Source organism: Lagopus muta, chromosome 4 (genome assembly GCF_023343835.1).
Source record: "Lagopus muta isolate bLagMut1 chromosome 4, bLagMut1 primary, whole genome shotgun sequence".
Lineage (NCBI taxonomy): Eukaryota > Metazoa > Chordata > Aves > Galliformes > Phasianidae > Lagopus > Lagopus muta.
The window spans coordinates 58,831,025-58,845,923 of record NC_064436.1 but is presented as its reverse complement, the minus strand read 5'-3'; the positions used below and the strand labels follow the sequence as shown (position 1 = coordinate 58,845,923).

Here is a 14,899-nt window from a genome sequence, read left to right as displayed (position 1 = left end):
TTAAATAGAGAAAATTTAATCACAAAAAAAGTGCATTAGCACTTCTTATTTTCAGGAGAGATGCAATAGTTGCCAAATGTAAAACTAGAAGAGTATTGGCTGACTTCACCTCACACGTAGCAGAAGAAATAGAAACTGAGATTGTGTTGTCATCAACACATTACAAACTCAACACTTTAACTTCATGAAGGAAATGGAAATATTAGTCTTATGTACATGTGTAGGTCATAGATATAAATTGCTTATTAGTCTTATTCAGCTTTCATTTATACCTGCAGCACTTAAATGCTTTATAAATGCTTGTATAGCTAAAATACTTGTGAAACTGATTTTTTTTGTCATTGAAATTTTAAGAGAATTCTCACAAATACTTGAATTGAAAGTGTTAGTGTCCATACCTTTAAGGAGAAACCAGCATAATGAATGTAAAATACTTCATAACACTAAAAAAATAGTCTCCTGAAAAGCAACAGATTACTACTGCTTTCCGCAGTAGCTGCTTTGCTAGAACCCACATTTGCTTTCATGTTAGACATATACGTTTTGGCTAACTTCAGTATCCAAAGCTCTTACTGAAATCAAAGTTCTCATTAAATCCACTGAAATACACAGAGTTTGCCAAATTTTCCTTCAAAGTGTTAGTCCAGCTGCTTAAAAACATCACTCAGAATCTCATCTCTGAATACATTGTTTATTGTTAAACTCCCCAGAAAGGAAACAACTTATAAGGTGCTAAGTCTCCTGATATTTCTCCTGCAACAGTCGATTTATATTTTCTTGGAACTCAAATGCACTTGGAAATCATGAGAGCATTTGAGATCAGCTGGGAATCATTAGGTACCTTACAAGATTAGACCCATATGAGGTTGTCCTTAGAATTACCTTTTTTACTCATCACTAACCCATTCTACTTCCTTTTATTTTTTAGTCACTTTATTTGCCTCAAGGGGCTTCATAGGGCCCTTAAGGCAGTCCCATAATGATACTAATTAATTAATAATTGGTATCAATTTGGGTGTGTTGCAAGAGCTGACCTCAGATAATTCAGGCATTGTAACATGATGTCCTTTACAGTGCCAGCAGCAGAAACAGCAGGAGTGCCATCCTCCAGCTGCCAGAACTAATTATAAACAGTTTGTCTTTTTCCTCAATAGCAGATTCTGTTTGCTTCACAACAACTAATTTAAGTCACTTTTAATATCAGCATCAACAAAAGAATACCTGGGAAAAAAAATGAGCCCATTTTTTTGCCAAGAAACTTTGAACAATTTGGATTTTCATGGTTTCTTTTGTTTCTTCCAACAGTGAACAGAAGGTAAAAAGCAGATGGAAAGTCTCTCACAGGAAAATATATAAACTGCTATCACTTCTGAGCAGCTAATGCAGTGCTGATGGGTTAGTTAACACAGCAACTCAAAGCACAAAGTCCCTTTCTGAGGCACGTATGCTATGACCAAGGTTATAACAAAAGACCACAGGTTACATTCTCTGCACACGGGTTCTATCTAAGTGTTAAAGGTGCTGAGAATGTTAGGTAGTCTTATAAGGTCACCTCAGTGTTTCTTACAGCAGAAGGTCACTCACTGTTACGCATTCTTACCCTGCCTGTTATTCGGTGCACTTCCACACTCACACTATTAAAAATCCTCCTCAAAATGTCATACTTCCTCTGTAGTAAGGTGAAAAGGTTAATTTCCAAGGGACTAATCCTGTGAGGTGCTGAGCTCCCTCAGCTCCCACTGACTTCAAAGCTAAATATTTGGTTCACATGAAAGCCTCTTTAATTCCCCATTACTGTAAGGTATACTTGTATATAACAGTGGGAGCAGTTGTCATTATAAATCAGACAGTTTATCAGGGGAGCTATTCTCCAGGGCAGAGCAGATTCTAACACACCACGACATACTTTATTTGTTAGCCTCAATTCCACAGGAATTTTATTCAGGCAGATACCTCAAGGCATGCATCTTTTCAAAGTGTTTAGGCAGGAAGCGAAATTCAAATTAGATACACTTACGATGCAAATGCATTATTATTTAGTTCAAAACGACTAGGCTCAGGGGTCGTAAATCCTGCCATAAAGAGATCTTTCAATTACCTTCTGTTCAGTGAATCAGAGAAGAGGAACCCTTTCCCTGGCTTTTTCATGCAGAACAAATTTGACTCCCAAACAAATATCAATCACCATAATAATCCAAATTTTGGCCTCTATGTAGACCTAACGCCAAGCTGTTTTATATGGGGTTTTATTTTAAGATGGTGTCAAACCAAAACCTTGCATCTTTAGTGTGTCTGAAATCTGAACCCAGTCTTGAATGACTCCACCCTTTCAAGCTGAGCCAAAACTCCAGCATAAAGGATGTTTGAAACCCAAAGTCAAATCGAGATCTGATTTAAGGATGATTTTCTTTCCTTTCAAATCTCATTTCTTCCTCAGTTCATCTCTGCTCTTCAATCCAAGTCAAGCTGCATTACTGCTTGCTTCCCAGTGTTAGCTGATGTTTCACCTTTCTAATATTCATCCTTTTGCCCCCAGTTCCCCTGCTTCCAGTCTCAGCTATGACAGTTTGCTCTGCAGATCTGCTTATTCAAAACATTGCTGTTGTGGTCATTACTCACCACAGTGACCGCAGTGACCACCACAGGCACCCTGAATCCTTTCATTAATTACTCTGATTTTAGGGAATAAAATTCACAGCTTTTTCCTCTTAGGACTCCAGAAACCTTTCCTTTTCCTTTCATCTCTGTTCCTATGTTATATTGAAACCTTCCCACTTCACCGTTCTTCCAGTTACACTGATCAGTTACACCCATCTGCTCCTCAGCACTACCAAATTCCACATTAGTGTCCTTGAGTTTTATTGCATGAGACATTGGGAAATTTTTATGTCTCCTTCTTCTTTGATCTTCTGGACAGGTGTAAGAGCAACATCTCTTTCCATACTTCTTTAAAACATGTCTTTAAAACACAGACAGTGCCCACAGACAGTGCACTAGCTAGTAGTGTCCCAGTAATTGTGAAGTGTCTGCAGTTAGCATAAGGCTTCAATCAGTACAGCTCTTGGAATGTATATTTTTACTCGTTAGATTGTCTGTAGGAAATTTCAGTTTGTCATAGTACAGTGATGATTGTATAAATGGTGGTTTAAAGCTTAGTATGACATAAACTAAAGGAAATAAATGTCTCCTCAGATACACAAAGACATCCCAACAGGAGGTCCTTTCTGTGACATGGAGAAACTGTAGGTTCAAGTTCTCAATCACTTATTCAAAAAAAATAATAACCCTTAGGCCCATATTTAAATATCATTTGAAACTGTATTTGTAGGAATACACAAAATCCAACATTTCACGCTGATCTCTACTGTGTGTTCAGTAAAGCAACATTTAAATGTATTTTCTCAGCAAAACTTGCTTGAAAATTTCACATTCATCCAATTAAGTATTTGATTGTATGTTAAGTGTACACGCACATTTTCCCATGCAGAGAATAAATAAATCTCTGTACTTTTCAGTGTACTTTAAGCAGAAGCATGCTTTTCAAAAATAATGGTGTGGGCACAGTGCTGGTGAGAAGTGCTGAATTCCTCCAGAGTCTTCAATTTTCTGTGGGCCTCATCCAGAGACGTTACTTTACATTGACTGGTATGGAAGAAGTATAGGTCCTGTGGTTAGGGAATAGAGGTATGTGTCAAGAGGTCAGGTTTCCTTACCCACCCTGCTGGACCTGCTGCTTAACCGTGGGTAAGTCACTGGGTCACTTTGTAACTCAGTTTGCCATCCATAAGGATGGCTTAATCTTTCCTCCTACTCCACAGGAAAGCTATGATGCTTATTTTGCTTGTGTTCATAAAGAGTTTTGAAGTATTTGACTTAAAAGTACAGTACAACTCTTGTGGAAATGTTTTCATCCATAAGACCAGTACTTCACATTTAGTCACGATATAAGGTCTCCCAACACCATTAATAAAACTAAATCATAATTAAAAAAGGGATTCCAATATTGTAACTTCCACATTTTTTTTCTTCTTTTCTATTTCCTCTTCTTGTAATTTGTAAATTCAAGGGACCTTTTTTTCTTCTATCCAAACTAAAAATACAAAGGTTCAAAAGCAAATAAATTATTTTGCAGACTTCTTCATTCAACTTCAGCCAAAATGAGAATTGAAAAAGCAATTTGGATTGTGTTCACTTAAAATTAATTTATAAAGTAATCCTAATGTAAATTAGCCTTTATGAGTACATACTGCAAATAAATACATTGGAAGTAACCACAGTACCACAGCTTAACAGATAGTATCTCTGGCTATTGAGTGTGTGCAGGCCTACCTAGGTCTTTATCTGTGATTGCACTATCTAAACAAAAGCTTATCTTTCTTTTACTGTTCTTATCTTGTTTGTCAGTCGATTGTTTGCTAAGTATCTCAGTGAACAAGACCTAAAGGAAAATGACTTTTCATGTATAATTTGTTTGGATCAGATTAAATTGGGAAGAAGGTAAAAGTGAAAGACAGGGAAAGTAGAATGGTTGTTACGAATGAGCAGCAGAGGACAAAATGAATTAGCAAACATTATGTTTGAAGTTTCCTCTTCCTTTTGTCTGACTTTTCAGAGTAGTTTCTGGTAGAGGGCAGCTATAATAGCATGTCCAAAGGAAATTCTTTAGCTCATGTGAATTTGAAATGTCTCTTATTATCGTAATGTAAGAAAATGTCACGGGAAGAATGAAAGGATCTAACACAATTACAGCTAGCGTAGTTAGCTCCTTTTGTTACACTGTTACCTGCTGACAATTCTTCCAGTGGCTGCTATTACTTTCTGTTCTACCATACATTTCTCATACTGATTCATTTTACTGTTGTATCAGTGCAAGTCTTTGAAATCAATCTTGCTTTGCAACTCCAGAAGCCTGAGGCCTCGGATGTGATTTGGAAGGGAGGAACCAGCATGTTAAAGTCTTTTGTTGGTGTTCTGTTTTTGTATGCAATAATACCTGTGTCTGAGATTTGGACTCTGTTTTGTTCAGAAGCAGTACTATCTTATGACTTTACTTTGAGTAGATAAAGTAATCAAAGAAAGCCTGGGGAATTACAAACCTCACAGGACATCTCGACTTGCCAAAGACACAGCACGTCAGCAGCAGCAGAGCCAGGACTGGAGTTCTGTTGTGCTTCAGCAGCATCTGCAAGCTCCTAGTAGAGGACCTTGCACTTCTCACTCTCTCCAGTTCCTCATTACTTTAGCCCCTCATAGATACATATCTGGAAGAAAAACGCAGTAATTTATTTCACCTCTCTTCATTCCACAGGCTGGATAACTTCGTGAGGGGTCCTTTCTCTAGCCTATTTTAAGACAGGCTTGCTGATTTAAACCTGAAAAGGAAGCTTCAACACTTCTATGTAACAGTGCATCCTTACATAACCTCTTTCGGTGATTAATTGCTCCATTTTTTTAAAAAGCATCATTCAATTTTACTTTGAATTTGTCACATTTCGGTTTCCAGATGCTGAGCCTTGTTATATGTTTCTTTGATAGCTAAAATTTCCTAGCTAATTGGATGGCTTCAAAGGGTCATGAGCTTCATTTAGATAAATTAAATAAATAAAGATCTTCAGTCTCCACAAAGAGCTTTATAGCTCTCTTCTGTACTTCTACCTTTCTGTATTTTATTTTCGTGAACTGAGTATCCATGCTTGGTACAATGTTCTGCTCCTACAACAGCTTCAGAAAGACCATGCACAGTTGTAACTCTTGCTATCTCTTTGTCCAGTCCTCTGCTGACACATCTAAAGATCTTCTTGCCATGTCACATTCAGTTCATTATGTCCCATGATGACTTGTATGTGAGCTTTGTACACAGTCTTGCCAGTCTCGCACTGCCACAAGGCACTCATTCCTTGATGACTTAATGACCAGTTTACCCCAATCTTCTATCTGGTTATGTTTCCTCTCATGCCATATCTTCCAGCTCCCTAAGTCATCCTGATTCTTCCTTACTTAGATCTTCACCAAGCTCCACAAACTCCACAGATAAATTTTCATTCCTATCATGATCATGTCCAACAAGAAGTGATCAGTGACAGCAGTAGAGGAATTATTTATGCCAGAGACAGTTCAAAATAAAAAGCCCTAACCTCGTCCCCCAAGTCTTTCTACTCGTCCCCCAAGTCTTTCTCTGCTGTATGTAAAAAGGTCAGTGAGATGTCAATGGACGAGGAGACAAAAGTAAACATGCAGCACTGCTCTCTGGGCAGAATTACTAGTCTTTTTTTATATTCTATGTGTACCTAACCTTTTTAAAATCTGCAGTGCTGATATACTCCCTTTTCTTTACTCATCTTATGGAGACATTCTCAAGATTATTTAGTCTGATATGGGCCTTGAGACCCTCAGTTCACAAGAACTGTAAGGAATTACTTACTCATTCTCAGTTCATACAATATTAAAAAATAATCCCATGCTTTCCCAGCATGTTGAAGTCAAAAGTAAAATTCTCTCAGATCACAAAATATCATCCCAAAGGCTCTAGGAGAACCTTTTTTGAAGTTCCATGATGGTTCATAGGTTGCCATTTCCAACAGCATGACCTGATCATCTGCTTTAGACTTCAGCACAGAAGGCTCATTCCTGTGATCAGACTCCTTCACTGAGAACTTTTCAAGCAAGCAGCTTTCTTCTTAGTGCCTTCCAGGAGAAAGCAGGTGTGTATACCCTTTTTCAAATGGTATGGTTCACATCAAGACATGAATATGACCTTTTCTTCCTGGTTTACTATGATCCCCATACTGTGGATTTCAAAGTGCTGCTGGACAAGCTGTTCCTGCAGGGAACACTGTGCTGTGGGATTACACCTAGGTGGAGAAGAACCATCGTGTTAAGGTGGAAGACGTGTGGCTCTGCATTGACCATCTTAAGGCTGGTGTTGACTAACTTAAGGTTGCTGTTGACCAGCTTAAGGTAGCTGTTGACCAACCTAAGGATAAAGCTGATGCCACTGCTTTAAAAGGAGTATTTATAACCGTTCTGGAAAAGTGCAGGCTTTGTGCATAGGACAGCATAACATGTAAACGCTAGCCAGAACAGCTAACTTTTGCCACTGTGTGTCTCCTCGTGAAGAGCAGGCTATGGCTTCCTGGGCGCGGAGTCCCTGACCCACAGGCCGGGAGCAGGGTTGGGTACCGGGCTGAGCTCGCCTGCAAGCCAGGCTTGCACAAACAAATATCTGGTGTAGCTGTTATGATTATTGTCAGTAACTGTCCCTATTGTTCAGGGGCAGGAATTCCTTTGGTCTCATAAACACGGATCCGAGTCCTCCCCTCCCCCCGTTAACCGTCAGATAATTACACAGTTGGCTTTAGAGTTTAACTTGTCAAAGGAGTTTCATTACTTTGTTCCTTTTGGGCAGCTTCCACTATTGTGCTTTCTGAACGCTAAACAGAACCTATATTAACTGTCAGTTAATTACACACCGTTTTTCTTCAGTATTTACCAGTCAAAGGGGCAGGTAGGCTGCAATCCTATCATCTCAATCACTGTCTCTGCACACAAAAGAATCAATAAAGATGAGTCACTTAGTGTCACCCAGTGTCTGATACTCAAAGCCACCCATTCCTAATTGCCTTTAGAGATGGATGATAATACAAACTTTGAAGTGATAATCAGCCTAATGAGTGGCCTTGCTGAGAGGGTAGATCATGTGTCAGAACAGTTTGCAGATGCTTACGGGCAAACAAAGCCAGCTTTCCTTTTGGAGCTGGGAGGACCACGGCGAGTCTGGTACCCAGAGGCCGGCACAATGGCAGAGACTGGGGCGCAGCGGGGCGCTGAGCCTGCTGCCCGCACCGCCTCCATCCATCTTACTGCCGGCCTTTAATCAGCGCAGCCGGAGCAAGGCCGGGGAGCCCCGCCTGTTTACGCTGGATGTTTGGGCAATAACTGTGCAAAAGATAAATTCTCTGATTCTGAGCCATTGGATTTAAAGAATAGTGATTGGACTTGATGGGTAACGGCCGGGGATCGCGGCTGAAAGTGCCGAGTAAATGTAATTAAATACAATCGGGTGCAGTCAGCCAGGCAAGGCAGGGGCCATAAAAGGCTCATTCAGACGGCAATGAAAACAAACAACGTCAGCAACAAAAACAAAACCGGTGTTTGGTTTGCTAATAGGAGCACGATCCGAGGTCCGATCTACACTGGGGTTCTGCGCCCAACGATGCGACCGAATAGATAAGTTGGAAAAAGCAGCATCAAATAAACAAACAAACGAACGAACGAATTCACTTGTTACGATCCCTCAGTCTGGGTGCTGTTATATCGTCGTAAGGACATTTCTTTTCCAAATAGTTTAAATGTCATACATCAGGCAAGTGAATAAGTGAGCTATGACCACGTTAATATGACTGGCTCTATAAAAGGCTTGTCCTCATTTAATAATTCTGTATTAATTTAGCCAAATTTTGACAATAATTCACTATGGACATGGTTTAAAAATCAGCCACAATGTGTAGGGTCACACTATTTTGTTTTCAAAGCACAAATGAAACATACAGACATGCATAAATGGGCTGCTTAGCATCTTGAGCAATTCAGACCTAACAATTTACAAACTACTCATGGACCAAATGCTAAAATCCATATCTTCTTTCTCAGCACTTCTTTTTCCTGAGATACTGAGCCAGAGAGAGAAAGATAGGGGTAAAAGCTGGCCAAGGACTTCAGGACACTGCTTTAATAAGAAACCGTCAGAGGTTTTTCATGTTTTGCAGCCAACTATTTTATTTGTGAAACCTGTCGGACAAAGGAATTACTGAAAGAAATGACATGAGGAACAGAAATTGTGCTAAAAACCAAACAAACCCACTGAAATAAAAAGCATTTCTGCATTAAAAAAAATATATAAACAAACAAAAGAAAAAAAAACACCACAGCACTGTGCTCCTTTCAAGTAAAACCAGAGCTGTATTTACATATTATTAGCAGCTTTACATCTGCTTTACTTCCTATCTTCAAATTAGTGAGAAAAGTGCAATCTTTTGGATTTGAATGAAATAATTCATCTTTTTTTTTTTTTTTCTAACTCACATAAGACTATAGCAGAGGTGCAATTGGAAAGGCTTTAGAGTTGTCTGATGGTATTTTCCCTTTCGTTTTGAGGTAGTGCTCTCTAATAAGTGATGCCTAGTAACACTCTGCGTGTTCATGTGGGCCTTTATTTTCAAGCCCTTTGCTATAATTAGTATCAGCTATTAGTCCAACCTAACGCTGCCTGCAACTGAATTCACAATAAGAAGTTAGTTTGGTTATTTGGAGGGAGAAAAAAGAAAAAGAAAAAAACAAATATGATAACATGGATACTTTAGTTGACTTCATCAGTGGGCTCCAGTTCCTCATGTCCGCCTGCGGTCTCAGGCTATCTATCAGTCACCACCCAGGTACCCAAGGTACCTAAACTCACAAAGCTCAAAACCCATGGGCCTGTCCCCTACTGCTGTGCTCTCAGCCCTGCCATAAAACTGCAGATCCCCCATGGCAGCTGTGAAGGGCGCAGAGCTTTCCCTGCAGTCAGGCTCTGCTCTTTTTCCCAGCAGAGCCCTGACTCCCTCATAACTACCTATGAAACACCACTGAGAGATCACAGTGCTACCATTTTTGGGAGGTAAATTTGAGCTGTAGTGATATTTCACCTTCCTTCCTACCTGGAAAATCAGGAGGGAAGATGATCTCAGCCATACTGATATAATATTCTTCTTCAAGGGAAATTCTAATCCATAGTTATATTTCTCCTACAGTTTAATATTCTTTTAAAGTCTTCTTAACTTGCACATTGACAGCTCATGGGTTTCGGATTAATTTTTAGGTAAGAAAGTTACTAAACATTTTTAACATATCACTGAATAACTCCATACACATATTCATAGGAGTATATGCACGCCACAAGTTCATGCTAATTTAAATGCATAATTACAAGTATGCAAGTTTAAATATGCCCTTTCAAGCACAAAATATCACTACCATTGCATAGCTTATCACTTATAATCATAGTTCAGAACTTTGTCTGAGCTCCAAAGTGTGTTGAACAAAGGGAAAACCTACCTGTGCTCAGAGCTATAGAAATGAAGTTGGTAATTTGTGATTAGTTAATAGGAAAGTGTTGACATATGAATTACAGTAGTGAGTTTAAGCATGCACACTGTGGGCAGCTATGGGTGGGAAATGAAAGGGGACAATGAACTGAATAAATGCTTTTGGTGGTTCATGATAGCTGATGTCCACTCAAGTAATCTTGATTCCTAATTTGGATTACAGGTGGGGATGTTTAAAACTATGTGACATGATATGCTGCAGGGGCTTGACTAACTGCTTTTAAAACAAAACAATAATGGATTTTAATGTATCTTTGAAATCCACCCAACTGATACTAACCTTAGGAGATTTACTGTTATTTTGATATCTTCTATCTGTATTACTGTACCTTTGTAGAGGTTTTCAGATGCTCAGCTCTGTACAGACATTATTCAAATAATCCACGTCTGAAAGAGTTGCCTGCATATAAAACCCTAAGAAAAGAAACTGATTTCACAAAATACTTTTGAATGAGATTGGTTTGACACTTTACAGGGATGTGTCTCTTTCTCAACTGTTCTCCAAGTGTTTCACAAATATCTGCAGAGTCCCATAAAGCCTTCCACGAGGCAACAAAAGTTAATCAGGAAGTAGCCCTCTGCCAGCAAAAGGCAGGTGCACCTGGAAGAAAACACAGCAGGGGTAGCAAATCCTCACAACACCATCACTAATGGACACCACAGGAAGAAATGAAGGTGGTTAAATACAGTTACTGGAGATGGAATTTGGCCAACCCTTTTCCCAATCTCATCCTTCCCTATTTAAAAGTGCCATGAAATTGTTAATGACTAATAGGAGCTGGAAGCTCTTTCTGTCTCATTTGAAATGAACTTTTAAGAAAGCAGCTTGTTTTTGAAATGGTTAGACCTCTGTTTACACACTCCGAGCCAGACTAGATTTTACCAATGATTTTAGTTTGTCCAGATTCTCAGTGAGCTACTGAATAAATTACTAAACCCACTTCCTACTTGTCTTGGAAATATCTCCTTTTCCCATATTCAGTCAGCCCAGCTCTTCTCCAAGCTGCATCTCTCCCAAGTCTTACAAATTAATGGTGCAGAAGAGAGAACTGTAACTGTAGATCACTGCAGCAAATTTTGAACATTTTCTTTAATACCTGCAGCAGGGTAGTGTAATTATAAGTAGATGACTATAAAAAGTCATGCAAAATCAATAGTGGCTTTTGCAGAGTCTTTTCAGTTTTTAAATGAAAGCTCAGTATATGGCCACTGATATGTTAAAATGCAGCCTGGGCTGTATTGCCTTTCCTCTCATTGAATTCAAAATGAATAAGCACAGCCTGGGTATTTGAGAATTCATTGCTGCTAAGACATATTCTGGCAGGTCAACACAAGCATTATTCATAGACCTCAATTCAGTCTGTCATCTGAAATGAAAGAAAGCCTTTCTTTAAAAGGCGAAAATCCATCTTTAATTTGTTATCCTAGTAACTGTATGAAAACTGTTTTAAAACAAATATAAAAAATGAGAGCAAGCTGATGAGCAATTGAAACACAGTAAAATAGATGTGGAAGTAACTGCGGGGCCACCAAGTCCAGGCTCCAGCTATTGCAGGAAGCCAGCTCATGCAATCCTTTTCATAAGTATTTCAAGCTCTATCTTAAAAGTATCAACTTTTATTTCTTCAGTTACTCCTATTGTGCAATTTTTTTTTTTTTAGTTGGAGTAACAGATTTATAGATTGTAGAGCCAGAGGCTGATCATCAAGTTTGACCTCCCATAGGACATAATCTCTAGGATTGCTCTGAATTGACTTTGCAGCCATGAGGTTATTGGAGAAAGGGTACAAGAGCCATGGTATCAGTATTAGACTGATGGGATTAATCAGCTCATGTTAACGCACTGATTATCATAGAGTAAAGGGAAATGTTTCAAAAGAATACTCCACTCTGAAACGTAAAGTGAAATCATTTGGACTTCCAGAGGGGTCATGGTTGAAATATCACAAAACTCTTTACTCAAAGCAGATGCTTATTAAGATTAATTTAGTGTGAAAAGTGAACCAGAAAGCATATAAAAGACAATGCCTCCTCAATTATGTAATAGGACACCTCCTCATTATATTGTGTTCACTGAAGATGATGGTATTTTCCTAAGGGATGTATAACTACAGTTTGCCAAAGTCCCTCTCGCCCATTTTAGATTAAATATCTGGCTACAGAGAATGAGGCAAAGTGAATAGAAACAAGAGAACTCCAATAAACATCAATTTAAGTGAAGAAGAAAATGCCCATTATGGGTGTTTTCTAAATATGCATGTTCAGAATAGAAAGTTACAATGATGCCAGGATATAAGTAAAAAGAGAAGAAACTAGCATTTAATATAAGCACAAATACCTCTTTATTACATTCATTCATCAGTTGAAGTGGCAGACAACCTGTAGTTGTGAATATTCACATACATTTTCACATAACTAGAACAACTTCTCTTTTTTACCACCTTTTTTCTTCCTGTCTCTTTCTGTGAGCTCCCTCCAGTGTTCTCAAGTAAGTATTGTATCAATGGATTTTGCCAAATTGCATTTTTATCACATGAAGTACAATGATCAGAAAGGTAGCATTCATACCACTCAAAATCAGCAGCCTCAAAACTAGATGCTTCCTCTAAGCTAAAAGTCTCCTCCAAAGCAGACGGCGAGCTGCAAGAAGGAGCTGCATCTCACCCATCACACGTGTGCTTCGCAATGAACAAGAAGACCATGGGCCAAGAAGACTGGGCTCTAGTGGTGCCCAGAGAATGAGTCAAGACTCTGCATTAACTTTTAGACGGGCAGTGTTATGGGGTTTTAATTATCTTCTTCTCCTCCACTTAAGGGCTACCAAGAAAAAATGCTACTATTAACTGGACATTAATCGTTCAGAAAAGACAGACAACTAGGAAAGCCCTGATGCTGCCTCTCAGTCATCAACATGAGAAGAACAAGTTGGCTCTAAAACCCTATCAGGTAAAATACATTCTGTGTAGTAATAATAATGCCTTTGTACAAGCCTAAGCTGAAAGGCTAAGGGGATATGATTACATTCCAGAAGAAAACATTCAGGGCACTGAATCCAGTACACTGTGGATGTACTAGTCTGCTTGGAGCCAGTTTAGGGAGCTCTATACAGTGCTGCTATGAAGGCTGTAAACATGTCATGAGGCCCTGACACCCATTTACATCCAGATTAATTCCTGCTTCTACCAAGATAACAAGAATAGCGACAGATGCTACATTTTCTATGCTACTTCTCTGGCTTTGTGGAGTTGCTAAATTGAGCTGATATAAATGAGAGTAAAATTATCTTCCATAGTGCTAATCTGCCTGGTTTAATTATGCTGGTTTAATTTGCAGTCTGTTTACTGACAGAATAAATCAGGAAAAAACTGGGGCTTTGCAGTCTCTGCACTCCTTGAACAGTTCTTACCCTTCCCTTGTGCTTACTGGTGCTGTGTGTAAATGAAAAATTCAGGGAATTTAGCTGTAATAAAACTCAACAACTATTGTGAGAACACAGACAATTTTAAAATCATAAGTAGTAGAATTAAACAGAACTTTGTTTTGAGTACTATAATGTCAATTCAGTTGGTATCATTACTGCTGCTTTACTTATTGTGAAAGCCAGGATGACAAGCCACTGTACTGCTAATCTGCATGATATTTAACAGATAGTGAGGCATTGCCTAACCTCAGAAATGTCAGAACAGAGAGCTATGGAATTACTCCAGTTCTTCGTGGTTCTGGCAAAGACTTTGTAGGATCTCTAGTGACGTATGCTGGGCCTGATTCAAATCCCATAGACGAAAGCGTCTTTGATTTGTTGTATTGTTATTTCTGATCCCATAAACATGGAGACCACTCAGGCAAAAGTATTGTTTCTCTGGCATGTAAGATAGTTGCTGCAGTTGACTTCAAATGAAACAAAATGAAAATTTCAGTATCATTTTTCTTCTTTTTCACTTAGAGCGCTTGCAATGCTATAAATCCAATCATTATAGTTTGTTACTTATGCACCAGGATTTGAGTTTCTTATGAGAAAATTTTACAATATTGATTATATTTCAGAATTCTTTCTCATGCCATTATCTGTAAATAACTTCAGTCTTTCCTTTTCCTCTTCTTTCATCCTTAAAAGCAGTTATTTAAACAAACTGGTTTTATACTTTTTTTTTCTACCCACCCTCTTGTAAGGGCTTCCTCACCAACCTCCCTACAGGTTACTAGCATGAAATCAATGGAAGAACTGTATTTTGTTTCATGGCTGACGTTCATCTTAATATTTTATAACATATGTTTTCCTTCTCTATTTTCATTAAGGGGTTGGAATTCTAGGGAATAGCTAGGTTGGTCTAACTCCTAAATCCATGAATATTGAGAAATTGAATTTGAACTATATATTATATATATTTCATGTTATGTTTTGTCATGTCATGTCATATCATTACATACCCAATCATTTGGAGCTCCTGTGTTTCTGCTGCTTTTTGATGTTCACTGTAGGATTGTTCCTGAAACTTGAATCTTATTACACCTTTTTCTGATATCACTTAGAGGGCTTTACTTGGAGAATTTCTAATGGATCTCTTGCATATATACTTTTAGCTCTGCTCACTGCCAATATCTCAGAGCCTGTGAGGCAATGTGAGCCTCCAACATATACAATGTTGATAGCATATATATTTTCAAAACAAATTCTCTTGAGTCCAATAGGGTGGGCAGTGGTGTAGAAAACCTGTTGTGTATTCATGGTATCCAATTTCTGAGGCCTCATATGTTGA

General features: G+C 38.6%; 1 protein-coding gene across 2 annotated transcripts in view; it reads left to right on the top strand.

Annotated features, from left to right (window-relative positions):
• STX18 (syntaxin 18) overlaps positions 1 to 14,899 on the top strand; it is a 152,745-nt gene that overhangs the window by 80,472 nt on the left and 57,374 nt on the right. The window contains exon 1 of one of the 2 annotated variants that reach the window (XM_048942151.1): positions 13,065 to 13,088. The exons of the other annotated variant lie outside the window; for it this stretch is intronic. The gene's annotated coding sequence lies outside the window, so the exon portion shown is untranslated. Of the gene's footprint in view, positions 1 to 13,064; positions 13,089 to 14,899 lie in introns of those variants that run through there. 2 annotated transcript variants of the gene reach the window in all.